Raw genomic sequence first — 11,838 nt, forward strand, 5'->3', positions numbered from 1 at the left:
TATGTTTAATATGACATCTTTTTCATTTTTGCTTCATATCTCGACAGCGAATGACTCTCATAGTGAACTGAAGGGTTTATGAGAAGCAGTGAAGTCATGCATACAGATGGCAGTACCGGTATTGGTGGAAATGATGCTTCCTGAACTGTTGTAGCGGCGGTCCCAGAGGACTGAGCCACAGTCCAATAAGATGTCATGAAGACTAGACTGAGAGGAGCGCGCATCAGATCTCCCTCAATTAATCCACCATTAGATGCATGAGATTGATATAGCTCACTGCCTTTGCTTACTGCGTTGGAGCCCAAATCTAATTAGACTCTCTCTCTTTCTCTTTCTCTCTCTCGGCTTCTCTTTCTCCATGTCCATCCCTCCTTAGATCGAAAGATCTTTCCTCACTGAGCCCTGTGGTTGGGTATTTTAGATGTTCCTCCCTCCCTCTCTCTCCTCTCTCTCTCTCAGTATCTTATCCTTACAGCCACATACTCACTCTCAGTCTGTCCCTCTCTCTCGCACTCCTGCTTTCTCTCCCTCCCACTCTCTCTCTGTAACTCCCTCGCTCATCTCATCCTCCTGTGACTTAGTTTGCTGTGCGCAACAACTGGCAGACGTCTGTCCTGTTCTCTTGTGAGGTGACAAGCTTGTTCGGGAGGAGATCCTGTGTGTTTGGGCTCATGGTCTTATGGCAGCGACAGCTCGGTGGCACAACAACCTGAAGGAACGGAGGGACGGCATCCTCAGCCTTCCCTGTCACTGCCGGCTCAAGGCAGCGGACGAATGGGCGGCTTTGTGCTCAGCGGGTGCCGCTCAGAAGAGATCTCTAGGGTAAGCCTGCTTCAGTGGAGTAAGGATTTGTGCCTGTTTTTTTTCTGCCACTACTTTGCCTTTTGTTCCTTTTGTGACTCGTCACAATATCGTGGGGGAAAGAAAGATTTGTTGCCTTGGGTATTGTGTGAGCTGATTGTCACTGTGCTGCAGATTTGTGTAATCGCGCTACTATCGGGGCGGTGGATATTTTTCTGCTGGATTTGTCAACTGTGTTTGCCGTATTAACATATTCATGGGATCCCTGCTCCTTCAATTAAATGGCAATCACTGGCAGGCAGCAGGAGCCCTGTGTCAGTGAGCCTCTGTAATGATGTGTGAGTGGAATGAAGAGGAGCTTCACGAAAAAAAAAAAAAAAGCTTTTTTTTGTCCCTTTCTGTCCACATTTTGTCTTCTCTTTTCTTTCGTTTGTCCTCTTTTTATCCATCATGTTTCGTTGTTTTGTTGGTCTCAAAAGCCCCATAATGGAGGGACAAGTCACAAAAGGATTGGGACAGTTACACTCGTGCACCTGCTGCAGGAAAAGCTTTTTGGAGATGAAGCAGAAGATCATGTATTTTTGCAATTGGCCAGAGGAAGATGTTGTACCATGGCTGTACCTGGCTGTAATCATGCTTTGGGGGGCACAGGAGGGTGGTCTTTTTAGATTTGAAAGGGCTGTCCAAACAAGATAAGAAGGGAGTTTGTTTTTTGACAAGCCCGTTGTGCTGAACCAGGGGTTGTGCTGCTGTCACAGTGTTTCCAGTGTGTTGTTTCTCTACTACATGTCTTGTTTGGTGTGTGAATTCTGACTAAAATGTTGTAAGCATCAGTGGATGGGTGTGTCTGAGTGTTTCGAGTATGTTAGCCACAGTCCATGTTTACGCCATGTTTTTGAATGTGTTGTGTTGGCTTCACACTGTAATGGTGAATCACCACTGTTGTCACCATCACAGTACTCACAGTCTCTTAATATTTGCATTTAAATGCTTTTTTTCCCCCAGTGGCATGTGAGAAGTGTTTCAAGAAAGCTGTTATAAACATATTTCACATATTTACATCCTTCCAGCACAGAGAATCTTTAGATTTATATATATATATATATATATATATTTTTTTTTTTTTTTTTTTTTTATGTATGTTCATGCTAATTTGTGGTTCCATGTGAGTCAGAAAGTATGAATGAATGAATTCCACAAGGCTGGAGAAATACATGTTCTGATGTCCATCTTTTCCCACTTCCATTTGGGAGCTGCTGCACCCCTCAGAAAATGAGAGCCATAATAACAGTCATTGTTCCCCGTTTCTGACAGCCATCATTGCATTCCCTTTTTTCCCCCCAAACGATCTGTAATTTGCTTCCCGCTGCTAATGGATTTTCTGTATGACTCCTCTTCTCTATCTCTCTCTCTTTCTCTCCTTCTCCCTCCCTGAATGTGTGTGATGAGCATTTGAGACTTTGAAGGTGACAGTGTTTGACTGTTAATGTGCTGTGCAATAGCGACGTTAAACCTGTGGCGAAGAGAATGCCAAGCCACACTTTTGTTTAATTCCTGCCTCCTTTACATCGTTCCCAGATCTGGCCTGGATGTTTGCGAGCGCTTCCGCCCCCGGAGGCCGGGCTGGACCGAGGACAGGACGTGAGGTCCGTGAGCACCAGGTAAGATGATCCCCCTCACCATCTGTCTCTCCACATAACTAGTTAAACCCAGGAAGGGAAGCGTTTTACATGCAATATCCTCCCTCTCCTGCTACAAATGCAAAGTGTGTTCATTTCTGTCTGCAGATGCAACCTTTGACGGGGGCCTTGACTTGTGGTAAAGGGCATCTTCAATCAATTCCCCTAGAGAGAAAACTCTGCTTTGGCCTATGCCACTGTGGATGGCTGAAAGTCAGACGAAGCCCCCTTTTTCTAAGGCTCTCTTCGGTGACGGGTATTCTTGGGTGGATAATACGGCTCTCGTTGTTATTGCTTAAGAATACGCGTAGTTGAGGAGAGTCATTGTCAACTGTCGTCTGGGAAATAACCTTCACTGGTCCCAAAAACCTTCTGGCTTTGCACTGTGGCCGTTTATGTAGCAACTAGGTTTTTTCTGTGGTTTTGTTTGTTTCTGGAACAGGAGACAGGCAGCTCTTGCTCATTATGTACTGCTATCCAACGAGCAGAATTTTAAATTTCACACCACTTTTTTTGATTTTTGTTTTGTTTAGTGTGCATGCATGGGGCGGTTCATAGGGAAAGGCGTTATTTTTGCTCTCTTCAGGGAGTGTTTTAGTGTACACATGCATGCTTGCCTGGCTGATAGGAATGCATTTACTGCTCTTTATTGTTAGTCCTGAGCACCAGCAGGAGCCCTGGACTGCATGGGGTGTTCACAGAGATTGATTTTGAGATGGCATTAGGCGTACAGCTCAGCTGACAGCGATGGGAGGCAAAATGTCCACGGAATCTAAGAGGCTTTGCTATGAAAGGGGAGTGGCTTCAAGTCTAATTACGAAACGGAACTAAGCAGAAGCAGCATAATAGATTACATGAACGTATCTACTGGGCTCACAGCATCAGCTGTTTCCATCTGATTGTAGCACAGTTTCTCAGGACAAAAACTAATTGAATATCAGTTTTTTTTTCTTCTAGATAAAGACACATGTTCACATAATGTTCTTTTTCAAACCACTAATTACTTTTTAATGACACGCTCAAATGAGTTAGCTTGTACTGGTGAAAAAAAAGATGGTCAGAGTTTTTAAAGCAGTCATGTCTTTCTCTCAGCTCTTATCTTAGGAGTATGTTGTTTGTATAATATCTAACCAAATTCTTTTCATATGTCTGAATCCATTTAAGAATAACCTGACATAATTTTTTTTATGCCTTGGTTTTATAAACGTAAGATTTTATTGAAGGACTGGCAATTTTAGATAATAAATAATGTTAACATTATAAATCATGTTTATGTGGGTTACAATTGAATTGTTATACAGAACTGTTAAGAAATTGTAAATATAGCTAACTTCTTCCATTGTCTGCCTTTTTTTTTTTTTTTTTTTTTACAAAAGTAATGTAAATTGGAAGTAATGTAAATTGGCTGCTACTCTGTTTGATTCACATTCGCCTTGTGAAAATAACTAGAGGCTTATTAGAAACTTTCATGAAAAGACCCCATAACCAGAAACAAAGCTTTTATTTTTACTTATATTATTATGTAATCTAGTGATATAATGCTTATATTATGCATGTCACAAGGTTTAATCAAGGAACATTATATTATTATTTAAGTTATTGGTGTCATTAATGTATTGTAATGTCATTCTTTGTTACTGATGCACATTCAAAGATTTTTTTATTTTTTTTTTCCCACTGTAATTGTATTTCATTAAGAACTACCATTTATTGAATTATTTTACTTGACACTGAATGTGCCTTTATCATTAAGTCATGGCAAATGTTGTATCCAATGACAGTTTGAACCCCTAAATAAACTCTCTATAAAAAGTTCGGAACAATGTTATGAATTTGTCATGACTTGAGTGAGTTTACTCTGCCTTCCCCCTGTTTCCTCTCTCTGTGTTAATAGCTTTCATACACCTGTATCCGTGCAGGTGTTTTCCTCTTTATGATTACCTCTCCCACCCACCGAGCTAATTTCAGCTTTGGAAAAATAACCCATGGAAATTTCACTAGTTTACTAAATAACGACTTCATTTGGCATGCTCTTTCTCTCTCTTGTGCAGACAGCCACATTAGTTGTGGTGTTTAACTATTGTGTAGCTGGGAAGCATTTCAAATCCATTTGAAATTTATTCAGGTTTAAGACGTTTATCATGATGCATTCCCCTCTTGGGCTGCTATCAACAACAGGCAGGTACCCTATGTCTCACTATAATGACACTTTAAAACTAATCTATTTTGGGGTGTTTGTGACACATACCCTTAGTGCGAAACCAGGATCAATTGCTCCATTTCAGCAGCATTTTGGGGAGAAGAGATTGTGCTTTGGGCGAAGAAAAAAAAAATCTGTTAAAATGCAACTCTTTGATCAAAATGCGTCTTACAAATGTTCTGTATTTTTACAAGATGCATTGCACGCTTGATACTTGATACTTGCTGGCAAATGCTGGTTTGCTTTAGAGCAGTTGTCAGAAATAAGCTGACAGATTCTTGTATGCCAACTGCTACCCAGAATTCTGTGTAGGCAAACGTGATCTAGACTAGACATTAGCACACACTCCAAAGACTCTGCATACTTGGCTGAGCTCGAAGCTGTGCTATCAAGCTCACCCATATGATATGAGAATGCTGTTCATGTGTGCGTGTGAGCGGGCGTTCTGTGTTTTTATCCCTTACAGAGACAGAGATGTTGGATTCCTTAAAAAATCGGGCAGTGCCACCCCCAGAGCTCTTTTCAAGAGACCCTCGGCTTTTAGCTACTTATCAGAGGCCAGTAGTGGTTCTATTTAAAGGGCCAAAAGAGGCAAAAGTATCTGAAGTTGAAGATGGACAAACTGCGATTGTTTGTTCAAGGCTATTAGAGCAACGAATGCGTTGTGGCGACTGAAAGCTCTCAACGAGGCAGTCGCAAGCCTCATGGTCAAGTGGCTGCACTTAAAACATTTGAATACACTGAAAGGCCCACGAAATTGTGTTTTGCCCATCTCTATCTCTCTGTCTCGGCCTCGCTCGCTCTCCCTTCCCCCTCCCTCTCCACTATCGTATAAGCTCTGACCTTTTGATACATAATCATCTCCTAGGGGCTGCAAGCAGAGCCTTTGTTTACTCCATCATCAGGACCACCTTCAGACAAGACCCCCCTCCTCCCGCAGCCCTTCCCTTCCCTCTCCATGCAGGTCATATCTTTAATTATTCTGTGATAATTAGTCCAGCAGGGCATTTTCATCTGCATTGATATATGTGCAGTTCGGGGTAGGACGCTCGCTTTGTGAGTTTAAGAGCGCACAGAGGTGATAGGTATGCACGCCATCTGCCCTCCAATTGCCTTCGACAGTTTCGCTGCAGAATAAATGGAGGCCTATTGGCACAAAACAGAATAAGCAAATCAATTATCTGCGCCACTGCAGCTGTTTTACTGAGCACTACGCATTTTGTATGTAGCGTGGCTTCTCCACGAGAAACAATCTGTCGGGTCCTCACTTGTCTGACGCGAGATCAACTCAAATGTTTTTTAAACCCAACATTCGCTCTTTGGATGCTCATGCACTTATTTGCTAATTGAATACAGCCACGTGTCCTGTCGTAGCAGCTGGTTTAACTGCGTCTTGTCAGGGCGTATTGCAATCGAGGCATCGGAAGGAATCAACAGCTCTTTCAGAGGTAGATTTTAAGCATTCTGCGCCTGATAAGTCAAAGTGCGAAATAAAACCGACTCGGAGCGGCAGTTCACTCAGCCAGCTTTGTTTCATCCTCAATAAGATTGACACCAACGGGAATTCCAGATCAACAGTTGCCAGTTTTGTGTGCTTAGAGCTGACACATTGACACACATAGCAGTGCATCTCTCTGTTAAACAAATGGCTTGTTGAGCCGCGGCTGACTCTGAGATCAAATAAATCTTGCCTAAATCCTCTCAAGGAGGACAAACTCTGTTTCTGTCAGCAAGATGAGCGACTGTTGTATTCGCTGCTAATCAACTTTCACACTTCAAGCTCGCTTCAAGAGCAAAGCGTGCAGCCGATCCATCGCCCTGAAACCCACAAGAGCACGCGTGTTGCTATCACAATGTTTTCGGGATGGGCCCCGGCCAGCTGTTGTAGGTCCAGATGCGCACGCCTTGCTCTTTTCTCACTTGTGCTTCATCACTCTGACTGCCGGTGAAGAAAGTTGCGCAGATTGCTGTCGAACAGAACGCTATGGCTTGGCTTGTGCGTAGATCAGTTTTCATGATACATCTAACTCTCACAGGACTGGCCAGAACCCTGCCGGGAGAGTCTGTGCAGCAACAGCCATCTGGCATGCGTTGGGTCAGCAATGCCTCCCTGCCCTCTGTTTTGGCCTCTATCTCAATCCTGCCCAGAGTTTTTTAACAGCTATTAAATGTCTGCTTGCCAGTTGCTCATCTTCATCTTTTTTCCTGTGCTATATAACAGGTTAGGACTGCTGGTTGTGCTTGGAAGACTGCAAGGTTTGAATTAGTTAGCCAGCTTAGCTAATTAGTCATTTAGCTGATGTTTCTATCCACTGCGGTGAACAGATGAACTGCTTAGTGCTATGACAATCCCACTGGAGCAGGGGTTAAGTGCTTTCCTCAAAGGTGCAATGGTGATTTTTCATGGTGTCTAAGCGTTTCAGGATATGGAGAGTCACGGTTGGATGAAAGTGTCTGCTAAACGAACAAATCTAAAAGTACAAATAGCAAAGCTTTGAGTTTAATTACATTTCTCAGTAGTAATGTGGGAGCATCGTTAGTTTTGAATCCGTTTAGCTTATGACTGGCTGTATTGTGTATTTCTTTCCTCATTGGTAAAAAGTGGTACAAAGTACATAAATGTAAACTTGAGTTGTACAGATACAGATAAGTACAGATACCACATTAAATAATAGTCTTGTAAATGTAGTTGTTTTAAATTTGACTTGAGCTATAGTACAAAAGAACTTAAACAAAGCAAATGCATCTTCTTCTTCTGAGTCTTTTGAGTCCATTCCTTTAAATGATTTGGCCAAGCATGTTAGCAGAATCATCTAAAAAAAGTTCCCGATTCAGTCCGAATTCAGTCTAAACCAACACAACATCTATACACACTGAATCAGCGGTTTGTAAATTAGTTATGTTGCAACAGTTTGTTACTTAGTCAAATAATAACCTTTTATAGAACAAAATATTATCAAAATTATCAACAGTACTAAAAAACTTGTGAAACAAAAAGTGCCACAGCATTTCCTTGTGCGTTGTGGTGTTTGTTGTTTTTATTGTTGATGTTTCTGGTGTCTTGGCGTACTTTCTTAAATAATCATTCAGTAGTAATCATTCGGTGTTGATGTGCAATGGTGTTGTCCAGTTACAGCTAACTATTTTTAAGATTTCATCTTTACAAAAAATTAAGAATAGCTTAAATGTAGAAAGGTAAATGTAGTGTAAAAACCTTTCTCAAAACCAAGGTTTCTTAGTTCTCTGGTGGTTCTCTGGTGTTCCCTAGGAGTTTGCGAAATCAAATAATTAAATCATAAAAATAAATGAAATAAAGGACTTAAAAATTAAATCTGTCACAATAAATATTATTTGTTTACCTGCATGTCTTGTGACCATTGACTCAGCTAACAAAAATAAGTTCTAAGAGCGTTTGCTTACATACCCAAGTTATGAAAACATTATTTCTGGATGTTCTCTGAAAGTTAAAAATGTAACGTTTTTTAAATGTTTCTAAAACAAGTTGAAACACTTAAAAATTGTTATATGAATGTCCAACTAAAATGAAAAAAAGTTCCATAAACGATGTAAAAATGTTTTTGTTCTAACATTTTGAAAATATTATTAAAATCCAGAAAACTCTGAATGAACATTCTATAAATATTATTGGAAGAATGTTTATTCATAACTTTGAGAGAACATTGGCAGAAGTTCTGAGGAAGTTCCCTGTTAGCTGGCTACCAAAAAAAAAAAAAAAAAAAAAAAAAAACAAGTAGACACAATGATTGTAACATCACCTTAAAGTGCAGGGACACATCAAGTAAACATTTTAGGCCAAAGGGGGTTCACAAAAAAAAAAGTTTGGGCATATATTTGCAAACAAAATCAAATTGTTTCTTTTGTAAATTAATTATTTACTTAGCTAGCTTGCCCAAGCAATGAGATATAAGCTCACAAAATTTCAATTACAAGAACAGGACTTTAACCATTAAGCAGGACCGTATGTTACACAAAGGTACATCACAGCAGTTAATTAATTTTCCCGTTATAATGGAATATACCATGCTGCTTCTTGTCACCTGTACTTAAGCTGTTCCTTCAGCACTTGCTGACGGAAAACTGTGAGACCTCCAGTGAGTACAGGGATGAAGTGGAGAGGACTGCAAGGGCTGACGCTTTTCTTGTTAACGTATCCCAAAGGTCAGCCACAACCCGATCCTTCCAATCCAGGTAGAGCTGCCGACAAAGCTGTTCAACACCTCACTTTTTCTCAGTGCCCCCAAATCCTTGACTGACAGTCAAAACAGCCCTGAGCAGAATCAGAGGTGTAGTTGACTGCCTCTCGTCTGCGCTTTGCAAACCATCCCTTCAAGTCACCTCTAATCCTCAGCTAGCCCAGCTGGCCGCGGCACCTTTAATCCCGATGCTTTCTGACAGAACTGAGCCCAGGCCTGAAGTTTAGGCTCTGCATGCTTGGGAGAAATAAGGTGATAGTGAGAAGCGTTTCAGAGCTCAGCCAAACAGAGCCGAGTCTGGACGCATCCGATGACAAACAGACACAGCCCGGATCTGCCTTATGGCTGATGGTTAGTGAGCCTGAACCTGCTCTGTTATCACTCAACACGCTTTTCTCTGCAGTCTTCCATCAGTGTCAGATGGAGGAAAGCAGAGATGACAACAAATAGTAGCTTCTAACCTCTGATGTTTAAAGAGATGCGACTGGTTAAAAATAGTGTGTTTGAAAACAGGCTCTCAAGTTAAGAAAAAGGTTGTTATTTGCTTTCAGCAGGTCTCATTTTTAGGTGCCAATTTCATATGCTGCAAAGAATTGTGTTCACCCCCCCCCCCTCTCTCTCTCTGTGGGTTTCCAATAAAAATATCTAAACATTATAAGAACATGATGTAAAATGTAAGAATATATGCCTTGTTTTCAGAGAATATATATCTTGATTGGCTTCTTGTTCATTTGAATTTTTTATATTTTGTTAAATGTATTTTTAAAGAAAGGAAAAATATTGCCAATGAGAAATGAAAAATAATATTCATTCAATATATATTCTCTGAAAATTTTATTTTACCTGAGAAGCAAAATTATGTGAGATCTTGTTTTAAAGGGGTCATATGATGCGATTTCAATTTTTCCTTTCTCTTTGTTACAAGCTCTTGGTGCAGAAAGAAGATCTGTAAAGTTGTAAAGACTGAAGTCTCAAACCCAAAGAGATATTCTTTATCAAAGTTAAGATTTTACCCTCCCCCCTAAAATGGCTCGTTTGAACACGCCCCCACATGTCTACATCACTATGTGGAAATATTGCAGAATGCCGCCCAAATCAGACAAAGAAAGAAGGCAGGGTTTCAGTAACCGCAGTAATGTTGAAACAGCCATGTCAGGGAGATGCTGTGTGTATCTATGCGAAAGCAAAATCACTTTATTTGTCCTAATTAAAGTAGCTTCGATTTAGGAATCTTTATAAGTACTTAAAACAGAACAGCAACGCATTTTATGGACAACTGTTTCGTGAACCTAGGAGAGGAGATAATTCTGACTTTGCTATGAAATCTGATGCTTTACATTTTCGATGAGTGCTAGTGGTGTTTGGCCAATCACAATGCATTCGGTCAGTTGGCCAATCAGAGCAGACTGCACTAGACTTTGCAGAAAACGACGCGTTGAGAGAGAGGCAGAGCATAGATATTGATATTGATATTGATACTGATAGAATGATTTCTGGAAAATCATGTGTCGCAAGTAATCGCTCCTGAAAATTCAGCATTACCATCACAGGAATAAATTACATGTTAAAATGTTAATATATTTTTTAAATATTTTAAGTTGTAAAAATATTTCACAGTGTTAATGTTGTAACTGTATTTTTGATCAAATAAATGTTACTCGACAAGCATATGGGATTTCTCTCAAAAACATAAAAAAAATCTTCACAACCCCAAACTTTTGAACAGTAATGCATTTTTAATGGAAATGAGAGAAATCCTTATTTATTTAAAAATTTTTGCAGTGTTTCAAAAAAATCCCTATATTTCATCAGATGTTGCGTTGTTATTTTGCATATCATCTTTGTTGGGATTTTTGTGCTCAGTTTCGGTAAATCCTCAGCCGTGAAGTGTGAGGTGTCCGACAGGCTCTCTTCTCAGACCTCTGTGTTTTCGAATGACGTTCTTTTTCATGTCTCCACCGAAGATGTTCTGCTAGATTCAGACCACTGTGGAACACTGAAGGCAAAATGAAAGAGTGTTAATGTTTAATGCTCCACCAACAACAGAGAATAGGAAGTTAATATAAAATGTCATGCATTTTGAACCTGAATTTTCACAGACCTGTCATTTATATGAATTACTGTATCAATTAATTGGAATGACTGAGAAGCTGTGTGGTTCCTCCTGGAACAATATTGCAGTATATTTCTCTGTTGTTTCATCATATCAGAAATAGTTATGGTTTCCAATATTCTTTTTGTTCTGGATGTCTGCCAAGTTCTACACAGGCAGTGTTGCCAGACGGCAGGCAGTTTCAATCCAGAATGCTAAGACCTACTGTGGTTGGCAGAGAAGGAAAAAGATTCGAAGCTTGACATTTGTTAATGCTTTGTCCTAATCCATGGAAGACATAAATGTTCAACAAAGAAAGTGAATGAAAAAGAATGGGAATTCTCGAATTTCTCCGCGAAGAATGCGGAAACTGTTGAGTGTGCAGTTGAAGAGAAAGAAAGAAAAACACTTACACTGAAACTCATGGCAAAAAAAAAAAAAAAAGTCCAGGCTGAAAACTGATGAAAGAGCTGTAATTTTCCATGCATGCTGCAAATAGGACATTTCCTTGTGTTACTCTTTTGAGAGACATCAAATGTTTTGTGTCACAAACATTATTTACAGAGGTTTTCTGAGAAGCCCAAGAAGAAAAAAACGAAAGGAAAAGGGAAAAAAGGAAAGTGAACCAAGGTCTGTTTTCTCTCTTCCCTGTCGCTGACGCTGTCACAGGAGGTAGCCTGTTAAACGCAGGAAACCGTTTGCTGTTTCTCTCTCTCTCTCTGACTGCCACACAACGCTGTTTTTTGCTCCCTTTTGAAACGTTGCCTACTGGATCAAAGCATGCATGAAAGTGTGCAGGTTAGTTAAAACCAGAGATGTGTTGAACCTCGTTCCATATTCACACACACAGAG

General features: G+C 40.3%; 1 long non-coding RNA gene across 1 annotated transcript; it reads left to right on the forward strand.

The window, feature by feature from the left end:
* Window positions 1-510: 510 nt before the first annotated feature.
* LOC113045494 (uncharacterized) lies at window positions 511-4,783 on the forward strand. The gene is made up of 3 exons (XR_003275992.1): window positions 511-822; window positions 2,380-2,462; window positions 2,589-4,783. It is a non-coding gene; the product is annotated as an uncharacterized LOC113045494 (long non-coding RNA).
* Window positions 4,784-11,838: the final 7,055 nt, after the last annotated feature.

Source organism: Carassius auratus, chromosome 27, assembly GCF_003368295.1.
Source record: "Carassius auratus strain Wakin chromosome 27, ASM336829v1, whole genome shotgun sequence".
Classification (NCBI taxonomy): domain Eukaryota; kingdom Metazoa; phylum Chordata; class Actinopteri; order Cypriniformes; family Cyprinidae; genus Carassius; species Carassius auratus.